Source organism: Geotrypetes seraphini, chromosome 2, assembly GCF_902459505.1.
Source record: "Geotrypetes seraphini chromosome 2, aGeoSer1.1, whole genome shotgun sequence".
NCBI classification, from domain to species: domain Eukaryota; kingdom Metazoa; phylum Chordata; class Amphibia; order Gymnophiona; family Dermophiidae; genus Geotrypetes; species Geotrypetes seraphini.
In genome coordinates this window covers 308,721,471-308,734,651 of record NC_047085.1, presented here as the reverse complement: position 1 = coordinate 308,734,651, position 13,181 = coordinate 308,721,471, and the positions used below count along the sequence as shown (strand labels likewise).

Below are 13,181 nucleotides of genomic sequence, written 5' to 3'. Positions count from 1 at the left end.
ATACAAAAGTCCTGGAGAAAGAAGATTGCTGGTGGCCAAAAAGAATCAATAGAAATAGCAAGACACCCCAATAACTTCAATATAGATAAAGGGCTTTCTGTAAACAAAACATGGCACCTCTCATCCAAAAGAAATTTAGCGCAAAAGGACAGGGGGATGTGTGTGTGTGTGAAGACAAACGCCTTTTTCCTCCATCTCAAACTCTTTTCTGACATAATTTAACAGACTCTCTCTCCAGAATTTAAAAATTGGGCCCATGAACTTTCCTGCCAAAATTAAAATTCAAACTTGGATTTACAACTAACTTTCCTGCTAAAATTCAAATTCATGACCAACAAATTTCCTTGTTCTTAATCAGATTAGTCCAACAAACTTTCCCACCAAAAGTTCAAATCTTATGACACACAAACTACTCTATTCTCAAACAACTCCTAGGAAAACTGTTATAATCACAATGATATTCACTTATAATTTTTCCAAACCAATGCATTCTATCTAAAAGAAAAAATACTTCATATTTTCATCCAACTGTCTTTATTTACAAATATCAGCCCTATAGGAAGGACTTCCAAAAATTGAAAAAAATCCTAGTTCAGCTTCCAGAGAGATTTACGAAAAGCATCTTGTGTAGACTACACATGGCACAAAAAGAAGCTCCTAAAGATATTAAAGAGAGTAAAATATACTTGGATGGAGAATGTTAATCAATTAGCACAAAATACATTAACATTGTCTAGTTAAATGGAAGTCTGAAAAAATTAGAAATAATTATCAGAAGCATGCAGAAAAAAATAAATGCAGCACCATTTTGCACGGCATTATGGGTATGAAAAAATAAGCAGCTCTGCAAATTAAGTGACATCACTGGGCAACCCCGGAGCTGTTGAGAGCGGAGGAAGCAACTAGAGAAATAATAATTTGATTCTGTCTTTCCTGCTCCTCACTTGGAGGCAGATCATCTGAAATTTGTTCCTGTTATTCTCATGCCTTGTATTTTCACCTTGATTTTTTCGTGTATTAAAACTTGAAAAAGTGGGCATAGAGCATGCTCAGTTATATGTTGTTGCTTTACAGCAGCCATTTTTTAAGGCAACACACATGCTCAGTAGTTGCAAGTAACAAACAGGAAGTGCTGCACAGAGTTCTGAAGAGATTGCAGACCTGTATTACCAACAGGAAAGCAGTAGGACTAAAACTGGTGAAATCTGTTTAGATGGCTGAATTCAATTTGTGGATCTTTACTTTTCTGATTAGTGTTCAATGATTTAGTAAGATGCACATTTGAGGTATCTGTTTTAATCTGCATACATTATGTTTTTGTGTAATTTAAACATGATATTTCAATGCTTAACTTGTAGGAAAAAAAGTAAGTGGAACTTAGTAGGTTGAAAGGAGTCAGGCATGCTGGTTGGCTACAGCCTTAGGACCCTGGGAGTTGTGGATTCAAACCCATGTTACTCCTTGTGACCCTTCCACCCCCCCCCCACCTCCATTATCTCAGGTACTAGTTTTTTAGCCCGTTACATTAACGGGTGCTAGAATAGATGTGTAGACTTAGGCATTTCTTTCTTTCTTTTTCTTTCTTTCTGTCTCCCTGCCCCGTTTCTTTCTTTCTGTCTGTCTTTCTGTCTCTTTCCCTGGCCCACTGTCTGTCTTTCTTTCTGTCACTCTCCCTTCCCCCTGTCTGTCTTTCTTTCTTTGCGGCGGGGAAGGGGGTTCTTGCCTGGCCGGGGCCGGCCGAATTCCGGGCCTGTTCTCCTTCCCCTAATTCCTGGCCTCTCACTCCGCGCCATCTAGCACATGCGCACTCTTGCCGCCACATCCCGATAGATCAGGGATCAGGGAACACGCGGTGAGAGTGCGCATACGCGCGTAACGTTTTATTATTATTATATATATATATATATATATATATATAAAATTGCTAAAGAGAGATGTAGCATTAAAAACCCCTCACAAACAGCTATGGCTACTAAAAAGATGTTCAAAATATGCTCTCAGCCAAACTCCATCATATATTGTAATAAAATCATACCAAAATATAAATCGGTTCATGGCAGTAATCGAGGAAAACTCACAGTTCAATAAATAAGTGTAATTCTGTAGGGAGCTAAATCAGATGACAGCCCTGGAGAGCCATCAATGAATAGGTTGCTCCAGCGCGAAATAGTCAGACCCGAGGTTTGTAAAGCTTTGGGCTGAATTTCCGTTGGCAGGGGGCAAAGATGTGCCCACCGTACGCTCTCGGCTCCAGCACCCCTACAGAATAGAGGTCTGCCCCTTCTCCTTCCCTCCCACCACCAAGGTTTCTGCCCGTCAATGGGTCATTTGTGTCCATTTCCTCCTCCAACTCAAGTAAAGTCTCTCGAAGGAGCTTTGGGAGAAGCCAAGCGTTTCTATTCGCAGGGGAACCACTCAAGGCCCTGCAAAACAATCTAGTGAATTTCCTGCAGTTTACCCCTGCTGTTCAGACTTACCTGGGATGACAGAAAATTTTTTACTCTGGAATAAAAAAAAAAGACCTGCAGGTGACAATTCTTAGTTTTTACATGCCCCTAGACATTCTTGAGTTTAGCATCTGCCCTCCGCCGACAGCTGCCACGTACTGCAGGCGCCTCAAGCCGCCGCGGCCTGCATGTGCCGACAGCCGTGGCGGCACCTCAAGCCGCCTTAGCACTGTCATGCCAACCCGCCGCCGAGCTGTCTTCTCTGCCGGCGGGAACCGCCGCGGTGGGGAAGGGGGGTCATGCCTGGCCGGGGCTGGCCAAATCCTGGCCTGCTCTCCTTTGCCGGCCCCTCACTCCGCCATCTAGCGCATGCGCACTCGTGCCGCCACATCCCGACAGATCAGGACTCAGGGAACACACGGCATGAGTGTGCATGCACTCTTAGCGTTTTATTATTATAGATATTAGATAGGTTGTGAGCCTTCCAGGAAAATAGGGAAAAATGCATGAGTCCCTGAATAAATTCATGTAAACTTTTCTGAGCTTCTTTGGGAGAATGGTATAGAAATTTGAATAAATGGGGAGGGGGGTGGCTTGGCAGCGCATTGTAATGGACGGCTGATCGTGAAGCTCCTTATATCATGGTGTTTTAGGGCTATTTTCTTAGAGAATCACTGCTTCCTCTTACTTCAAGATAAAGGATATTGAATTATAGAATGGCTACTTCAAGGCAATCGAAAATTGAAGCGGCTTTCATGTCATGAGGTAGTTCAAAAAGGCAGAAAACAGACCCGCCGACTCCCTCAAAAATTCCACTACCCAAAGAAGCTGCAGAGAATTTTTTTGACAGCACTGAGCTTATGTCAGAACTTAGAAACATTAAGGAAATGCTGTTAGAAGTGAAGGAGGAGACGTGATGCCGGGTCGCTGAACGGAAGTGCCTCCGTGTAGCTCCGGGCCATGCCGACTCTTCTTGCTATTAAATCCTGTTTTCACTCATCAGCGCGGCGTTACATTTAGTGGAGTCGGCAGCTCTCCTCTTCCTGCCTTGCGCATGCGATTAATCAGCTGTGCGGGGAGTACCGATGGCAGCGAAGTTGGCGAGAACCGCGAAGGACAGACCATGGCTGCAGGAAGGCAAGATGGCGGAGGTGCACGAGGCACCTGTCTTCACGCTGGAAGCAGCAGCAATCCAGGAACTTGCTTGCTTACCCTGGTGATGGAGGATAAGCTTGCCACTATCCACACCTTTCTGGCAGACATTAGGGAGAGCCTGGACTCCCAGGCAGGCAGACTTCAACGAGCGGAGGACCGGATAGCCCAGCAAGAGGACATTTCCGCTAACTTTGAAGAGCGCCTCCGCACTTTAGAATCAGCCAATAAATCCATGGCCGAGCGTCTTGAGGACCATGAAAACAGGGGCAGGCGTAATAACTTGCGCTTTGTCGGGATCCCTAACTCCATACGGGATGTTGATTTCCGTCAGTGGCTAGAGGACTGGTTGCCTCGGGCTGTCGCTCTGTCTGATCTGCATGTACCATTCTGCATTGGGCGCGCCCACAGATTGGGGCCATGTCGAGACGAGGAGACCAGACCCTGGCCGGTCATTGCCCGGTTCCTAAATTTTGCAGTGAAAGAGAGAGTGCTGGCTGCCTACCGGCTTGGAAAAGATCTGAACCTGCAAGTTGAGGGGCACAAAGTTCTTATCTTCCAAGATTTTTCACCACAGGTCTCATCTTGATGCCGGGCTATGGCGCCTCATTGCAGCGAGCTCTACAGGCGCAGCATCCGATTTTCCCTCCTGTATCCAGCTAGGGCCCGAGTGACTTACAATAATGTCACCACTTTTTATGACACTCCAGCGGCACTGGAGGGCTTCCTCAAATCACTCCCTGCTGTGGCATATGGGGACCGTGGAGTCTCTTGAATGTAGAGGATCCGCTTTTGCACAGGTCGCTGGACCGGCCTTCCCCTCTGCCCAGTTGTTTTGTCTATCTTCGGCGAGTTGGCTGTTGGGGGGCTGTAGCTGAGTGGTGCCTGCGGTTGGCTGAGTTTTGCCCCTTTGCCCTGCCGAGTGTTGAATCCGGGGACGGCGCGTTAGGCCCTCTATGCAGGGTGCAAGTCTGTTGGAGTTGTCTGTCCTCGGGGCATGGACATCTCACAATGGAGAATGGGCAGCTGGGCCTCTGTCTGGCTGCAACTCGTCGGAGGCTGCTCCTTGGTTGTACTCGACTCTCTTGGTCTGGCTGTACCACTCTGAACGAAAGGACCCTCTTTCTTGTTTGGGTGTCCTGTTCCTGAGCGAGCTCTGATTGACCTTCGTCAGTTACATCCATGTGACCTACTCGCTTCTATGGCCTTTGTCAGCTCCTATGCCTCCTTTTCTGTTGGGATCACTGTTTATGTGCCTTTGTGCTGTTTTCCATTTTGTGATTGCATATATGGCCTCTCGCTTCCATTATATCAGGTTGGGTGAGACTACAATATTTAGTGGTGCGGCCCGGGGCTACTTGATGGTTTGTTCTAAGGGTTGGTGAATAGCGGGGATTCTCCTCGCTGTGGATGATTTTCTGGTCGGGCTGGGAGAGGGGGAGGGTCAGTGTTAGGGTGCTTGTGGAATGTGTAGTAGTATGTTTGGGTTTGTATGTTTGCTTTCTCTGCTGGACGGATGTATGGAGTTGGGGCTTTCCCTTGACTATGTTTCTCCTTATGCAGAGGCGTCATTTGCCTGGGGTGGGATTTTGCTGGGACGTCCCACCCTTGTATTATTGTTTGCTGCATATTTGGTTCCTGATGATGTGCACTTTTATATGACATGACTCAATTGAATGTGAAATCACAATGTGGATGGGATACACTCCCCCATCAAACGTACCAAAATCCTAGCTTATCTTGAGCGGGAACGCACTGTTATTGCCTTTCTGCAGGAGACGCATTTAACTCTTCTAGAACATGATAAACTCTGCAGAGAGTGGGTGGGAGTGGTGGGTCATGCTTCCTTCACAGCTCGGAGGTGTGGGGTGGCTATACTCATACACAAAAACATTCCCTTTCACCTTCATCGCCAGATTGCTGATCCTAATGGGAGGTATATTATCATGATTGGGGAACTGTGGGGGAAACCTTTAGTCTTGTGTAATGTCTATGCCCCTAACTCGTACACCCATGCCTTTTTCACCTCCTTGGTGGGCCACTTTGCTCCGCTTTTGCCCCAGCAGATTGTATTGGGTGGAGATTTTAATTTTGTAGCTCATCCACAATGGGACCATAAACCCGCTAAACCGGTACCGAAGGGACATTTCAATAAGGGTGTGCACTTTCTCATGAAGGAATTGGGTCTGTTGGACTCTTGGCGTACTCTGCATCCAGATGAGCACGATTTCTCTTTTTACTCCCACCCGCATTCGACTTACTCTCGCATTGATTACATTCTTATCTCTGCTTCTTTCTTTCAGTCTCTAACGACTGCCAGCATCTCAGTCCCTCTTGTTTCTGACCATGCTCTTCTGGGCCTTGCCTTACAATTTGGCTCTCCAACTGCAGGTCGTGTTTGGCGTATGTCACCATTCTTTCAAAAGAAGTGGGATGATTTTGCTCACACTAATTCGGTGGAGGACGCAGGCCCAGCCATATATTGGGAGGCCGCTAAGGCGGTCATGCGGGGGCATATTCTTGCTTATTCTGCTTCCTTGAAAAAACGATGTGATGCGGAGCTCCTTGCTTTGTCTAGGGATCTTGCTGCTTATCGGACTCTCCATATATCTCGCCTCGATGACACTACAAAGAAGGCCATGGGTATCCTTAAATCTAAAATTAATAGTGCCTTGGATCAACGCGCTAGTCGTAATTTATATTGTTACAAATATAAGCTACATCAGTGGGGTGATAAAACGGGCCGGTTGTTGGATAATTTGGTACACAAAGCGCGGCATACCATTACTTCTATCAAAGACAAACGGGGAGCTACCCATGTTACCCAACAGGCTATTACGCAGCAATTTGTGAAATTTTACTCTGATCTTTACACTGCTCAACCTTTTGATGCAGCTGCTATCGCTCAATTCTTCCAGGGCATTTCTCTTCCCACGTTGTCTGCTGACCAATGTGCCGCTCTTAGTGGCCCAATTAGAAGGCAAGGAGCTGCAGGTGGCCATCACAAAACTTAAACTAGCCAAAACACCGGGACCTGATGGTCTTGGCCCTGAATTTTATAAACTTTTGGACCCTTCGGCTTTATTGTCTTTACGGAATTATTTTATGGGACTTCGCGCTACTTCCCCAGGGGACTCCCATAATAGGGCACATATTATCATTCTCCCCAAGCCTGGGCGACCGCTTGATGCCTTGGGGTCTTATAGGCCCATCTCCCTTCTCAATCAGGATATTAAAATTTTGGCTAGTATTCTTGCAGCGCGACTCAATGAATTTTTGCCTTCTCTCATTCATGAAGATCAGGTGGGCTTTGTACCGGGCAGGCACGCCTCCATGAATCTTTTGAAGGTCCTCGCAGTGTTGCAGTCTCCCCGTGCCATCAATGAGCGAGTGCTCATTACCAGCTTGGATGTCGAGAAGGCGTTTGACATGGTCTCCTGGCCCCACCTCTTTGGGACACTTGATCACTTTGGTATCAGAGGCAACTTCATTGTTTGGCTGTTGGCGTTATACCATAACCCTCACTCCCAGTTGTTGGTGAATGGTGGAGTATCGGATCCCTTCCCTCTTGGGAGGGGCACCAGGCAGGGTTGTCCCCTCTCGCCGCTTCTCTTTCTTCTCTCTTTAGAGCCTTTGGCCGCTCGGATCCGTCAGGACCTACAGTTGGAGGGACTTCGGGTGGGTAGCCGGGAGTTCCGCATCAGCTTGTTCGCTGACGATATGCTTCTCTATGTTAATCATGCTGACCGGACCATGCCCGCATTAATGTCCATCATTCGCTCTTATGGCGTTTTTTCCGGCCTCAAAATTAATTTCGATAAGACGGAGGCTCTTCTGTTAGGAGCCTCAGCTGTGGAACCTTGGTGTCAGGGACTGGGCATTGGCATTGCCCCAAGGAAGTTGAAATATTTAGGTATCATGCTCTATCAAGATCCCCGTAAACTGTATGATGAAAACATCACAGCTACTATTGGACGGATTAAAACCCTTTGTCTCAAGTGGCAATCGCTCCCCCTTTCATTGCTCGGTCACGTAGCATTAGTGAAAATGGTGTTATTTCCGAAATTGCTATATACACTGCAAACAATTCCTGTCTGGATTTCCCGCACGGACGAGCGCTCCTATCAATCTATTGTCCGTTCTTTTGTTTGGAGGGGGAAGGTGGCTCGCATCAATACTCTTAAATTGTCACAGAGTCGAGACAGGGGGGGTTTAGGCTTACCTGCTCTCCGTGTCTATAATGTTGCAGCGCTTCTCCGCTGGATACATGAGCTCATGGTCTCATCGCGTCGCTATTCTCCTGCAGCCCTGCTTGAAGACTGCTGCTTACCCTGGTCTTTTTCATCTTTTATTCATTGAGCAGGGGGTGGGGGCGGGGGGTCTGGTGCTTCTGCTCTCCCATTCCTCCTTCCTTTCCGAAGAGCTTGGCGTTGGTGGCGCCTGCAACAGGAGAGGTTGCCAACTGTTTCCCCTTTTCTTTCTCTCCTTCGCAACCCTGCTTTTGTTCCCGGGGTGGGGGGCTTGGCGGATCTGAAAGGACGCCCGGAGCGCGATACGACTTTGGGTTTTGCTCTGGCTTTGGGGGGGAGGAGTGTTTCCTTCCTTTGCTCAAATGCAGGCCTCGTGGTCTTTACCCCCTGCCCATATTTATACTTACTTCCAGATCCATCACTACTATCATTCCTTGACGCGCATTCATGGGGAGGGCTGGGGTTATGGCACTTTGGATACGATTTTCTTATCCACCCCCCACTGAGCATAATAAAATAACCACTTGGTACAGGGCGGGGAGGGATAGACTTGGGGAGAGGTGTCTCCATGTTCTGGTCAGAGAGTGGACCAATGAACTTGGGATGGATGTCTCCCTCCATGATATTCGACTTCTATTCCACATGCAATACCTCCATGTGAAAGCGGCAGCCCTGCAGGAGACCCAATTCAAAATCCTACACCGCTCTTACCTTACCCGAGCCCGGGGACATATTATAGGGCTTTGGCCTACTGATAACTGTCTTAAATGTAAAACCCATAGGGGTATTTTCCTTCATTCCTTTTTTGCTTGTTTAAAACTGACTTTCTGAGATTCGGTGAGGAGTTGTCTGGCTGCTCTCATGCACTGTACAATGCCCTGGAATGTACCTGCTCTATTGTTGGGGGATGTCTATGACCTGCAACAACATGGCTTGGATTTCCCCTTTCAGAAATTTGTTCTACTTGCGATCCTTGTGGGGAAAAAACTCATCCTGACATATTGGACTTCTGAGGAAGCACCATCCTACACCTCGTGGGTCACCATGATGAAACAACAAGCCCACTTTGAGCTGGACACTTATGCGTCTCGCCCACAGGATCACTGGAAGACTTATTGTTCCCTCTGGCTACAGATTTTGGACATGGATGCTTAGTTGCTACAGGCAGTTTCTTCTTCTGTATTAGTGGGTGTAGATTCCTGTTTTTTTTCCCCTTATCTACTGCCCCCCTGTAACTTCTTTTAGGCAGAGAGCGTAAGTCTGTGTGTTTGTGTTTATGCCTTTGTGCGTGTTTGGTTGTGTCTTGTAGTGCATGGGTGTGTTTTGTAAGTATGTGTGCGCTGCATTTGCTTGTAGTATGAATGTATGGATCATTTGGGGATTCTGGTTGTTGTTCTTCTACACTAAATTGGATGGGGGGCGCTGGGGTGCGAGCTGTTACCACATTTACCATGCTGTAGTTCTGTGGTATCCTCTGTATATTTCGTATGTTTTCTTACATCTTGTCACACTCTGCTACTGTATGATACCCTGTTTATTTGCTTTGCTGATTTGTGGTTGGCTCTTGTTGCCCAGTTGTCTCTTGTCTCAATAAATATGATATTAAAAAAAAAAAAAAGAAGTGAAGGAGGAAATTGTCAATGGAGCAAAACAAATGGAAATTGCTAATGTTCGGATAATGTAAGTGGAAAATCTGGTAGATAAAATGGAGGATGGATTCATACAATGCCGGAAGGATCATAAAACATTAAATGGGGTGACAAAACAGATGGAAGATTATGAGAACAGGGCCCGAAGAAACAATATAAGAGTGCTGGGACTTATGGAAGGTTTGGAGGGGATCCTGTTTCCTTTTTGGAAGAAATTCTGCCAAAATTGCTGCCATTGAATTTAAAATTTCCTTTGGATTTCCTTTGGATTCCAACGAGAAGAGTCAGTAGTCAAGTTGTCCCAAGACCGATGATTTTTAAGCATTAAGATTCCAGCAGGGGCTGAAAATACTTAAATTAGCAAAGGTTAACAGCGGTCTATAGTATAAGGAGTCTAAATTATCTTTTGTACCAGATTTTGCAAAGATGACAGCCAGCGTTAGAAGGCAATTCTTGTTATTAAGGCCAAAACTGAAGGAATTAGATATTAAGTATGGTCTTTTTTACCCTGCGACAATGCGGATCACATATGGAAACAAAACTTTAAACCTTGAAGACCCTGAAAAGCTGACAGAATATTTGTCTCAGCAAGTGGAACAGATGTCTACATAAATTTGATTCAGCAGACATTGATTCCAGATTTTATTTGACGTACTCATGAATGGGATTACATCGGAGGAGAAAGAAACTTTATTACATTGTTTAGAGGAAAATATTTTGAAAGGGACAGGTGAGCACTGAATTGATTAGTTGAGAACAGGAGGATTTTCGCTTCGGATGATAGTTTTGTTTGTCCACGTATGGATTCCTTTGACAGTTGCGTCTCTCAACGGTTGCAGAGTGGAATCTGCCCAGTCATTTTTTTTTCTCAAGTTAAATGCCATATAATTGGAGGAAGATCGAGGATGAGGATCCTCCCCTTTGGTATGAGGAAATTGACATTGAAGTGATGCACGTTGGTGGAAATATGAGCCTCAGTGTCTGGAGCAGAGCTTTCTGGTTATTTGTTTACTGGGAACCTTCCGTGTATTTGCTAAAAGGAGTATGCAGAAGTAGGAAGCACTCGCTGCTGGAGGAAGGTGAAGTTGAAAGTAAAGCTTACCAAGTTGCTCTCTTTTCCAGCTCATGACTCACAAGGAGACAAGCACAATGAGAAATAGACGTTGAGGATTGAGCCTACTATGGTGCTTTTTAAAATGGTCTCCCTTTAAGTTGACTGAACGATTAGTGTCTCTATAGGAGTAAATTTAAGAGTTGGTGGTTAAAAGTTAATATTCTTATTAAAATATATATTAATTTATATACTAATATATATAATTTATATACTAATATATACTAATTTTTCTGTTCTCGCTGAATATATTAAGATATATCATATAAATTTTGTCCAGGTGGGGTTTACTTTTGATAATTTATTAATGCCTAAAATTTTTTTTTTTTAGTCTTTAATATGGGTTAGGATGCATTTTGAAAAGATAAGCGTGGGTATAAATCATTTTAGACAGTACTTTAATAATCGATTCATTAACAAGGATAGTGTAAATAAAATTAACTTAGGGGTCCTTTTATCAAGCTGCAGTAGGGGTTTATCACGCGTAATACTGTGTGTTAAACCGTCTACTGTGCTAGCCACTAATGCATGCATTGAGCATGGGGTTAGTTTTTTTGCTGGCCGCGGGGGTTAACGCATGATTGAAATGTCCGACGCACTAACCCCGCTAGCGTGGTTTGATAAAAGGACCCCTTATTCTGTATTTGGGGAAAACATCATATATATGAATTTCCAGTTAATATACGTTCACAGGGGTCTGGGTTTATAATAGTTGCATATTGTATATTGCATATAGATTTTATTAAACGGTATGGTTATAAGCACATAAGCATTGCCTCCGCTGGGTCAGACCAGAGGTTCATCATGCCCAGCAGTCCGCACAGCGGAGGCCCATCAGGTCCAGGACCTGTGCAGTAGTCCTCTATCCGTACTCTTCTATCCCCTTTTCTTCAGAAAGTTGCCCAATCCCTTCTTGAACCCCAATACTAACTAGAAACGCCTTCACCGGATCAGACTTTAGGTCCATCTATTTTGGCGACCCGCACACGCGGAGGCCAAGCCAGGTGCTCCCAGATGGAGACCCTGATTACCCATATCCCTCAATGTGATTTGCAAGGAGGTGTGCATCCAACTCACGCTTGAAACCCAGAATGGTAGTCTCCGTCACCACCTCCTCTGGGAGAGCATTCCAAGCGTTCACCACTCGTTGTGTGAAATAGAATTTCCTGACATTTGTCCTGAGCCTGCTGCCCCTCAGCCTCAGTCCATGACCTCTTATCTGTGAAAATATATTTGCCCTTAGATGATAATAATATGCTTGAATTAAGACAGGTGGCTTGTCAGGTATAATTTAGCAAGTTAGTATTATTATTATTCAGAAAGAGTTGTGTTATAATGTTCTAAAGTTAGATATGTTTAATTAAACGTATCATATGATAACTCATGATTGGCTGGCCAGGAACTTTCCTTCTGACGTCAGAATTGACATCGGGAAGAAGGCTTCCGGGTGGCAAGAAGCAGCAGCTGCGACAGGGAGGGGTTGAATTGGCGCGGCATGGAGGGAGGCAGGCTTTAGCACAGCAGGGAGGGAGGTAGGCAGGCAGGCTTTGGCACGGCAGGCAGGCAGTTAGGCTTAGGGGGAAGGGTGAGACAAAGGCTGGAAGGCAGTGAGGGTAACATAGGAAGAAGGAACTGAAGGCACTAAGGACATGGGAAGGAGGCACTGGGGGCACTAAGGACATGGGAAGGGGCACTAAGGACATAGGAAGGAGGCACTGGGGGCACAAAGGACACAGGAGGGGGCACTAAGGACTTAGGAAGGAGGTACTGGGGGCACTAAGGACATAGGAAGGAGGGAGGGAATAGAAAGGGACAATTGTTGGGCCTGAGTGCAGAAAGAAATGAAAGAAAGGATGCACAGTCAGAAGGAAACAAAACCAGAGGCTCATGAAATCACCAGACACAAAGGTAGGAAAAATTATTTTATTTAAATTTAGTGATCACAATGTGTAAGTTTTCAGAATTTATATGTGCTGTCTATATTTTGCACTATATTTGTCTATTTTTCTATAGTTATTGAGGTGATAGTTACTGAGGTGACATTGCATATTTTAAAGTCATCTGCCTTAACATCTTTGAATACCCCCTAAATATAAATGATAATTAACATTTTCTCTGCGTATAGTATGCTTTGTGGTTTTTTAAATGTTATGGTTACCATTATGAATTAATAAGATATGTGTACATGAAAAATGAATGGAAGAAATTGGGGGCGGGATTGGGGTGGGGCTAGGGTGGGATTGGGGGGCGGGACTGGATATCCCGATTTGATGAAAAAAATAAATGGTTATGTTATACATAGTCAAATCAGTACAGACTTGTAAGACTTAAGAAGATGTAACCATACTGTACTCTCAGATACCTGCTTGGTGAATCATCAAAGATATCTTAAACCAAAATTGCAGGTGTAGGTATCAATCATTGAGTACAGTAGGAAACTCTAAAAGTGCTTTAAAGTGCTTCAAATGAATAATCAAAAATGCTTCAAATAAGTTATCAAAAATGTGACATTCAAACAACACTCTTATCTTAGTGATGTTGGAAATATTTGCTGTAGTGATATCTTAAACCC

At 44.9% G+C, this 13,181-nt stretch overlaps 1 long non-coding RNA gene across 1 annotated transcript in view; it reads left to right on the top strand.

Annotated features, from left to right (window-relative positions):
• The first annotated feature begins 1,147 nt into the window (after positions 1-1,147).
• The window catches only part of LOC117353718, a 29,312-nt gene continuing 17,278 nt past the window's right edge, over positions 1,148-13,181 (top strand). Inside the window, exon 1 of the long non-coding RNA XR_004538005.1 lies at positions 1,148-1,286. This is a non-coding gene — a long non-coding RNA (uncharacterized LOC117353718). The remainder of the gene's footprint in view (positions 1,287-13,181) is intronic.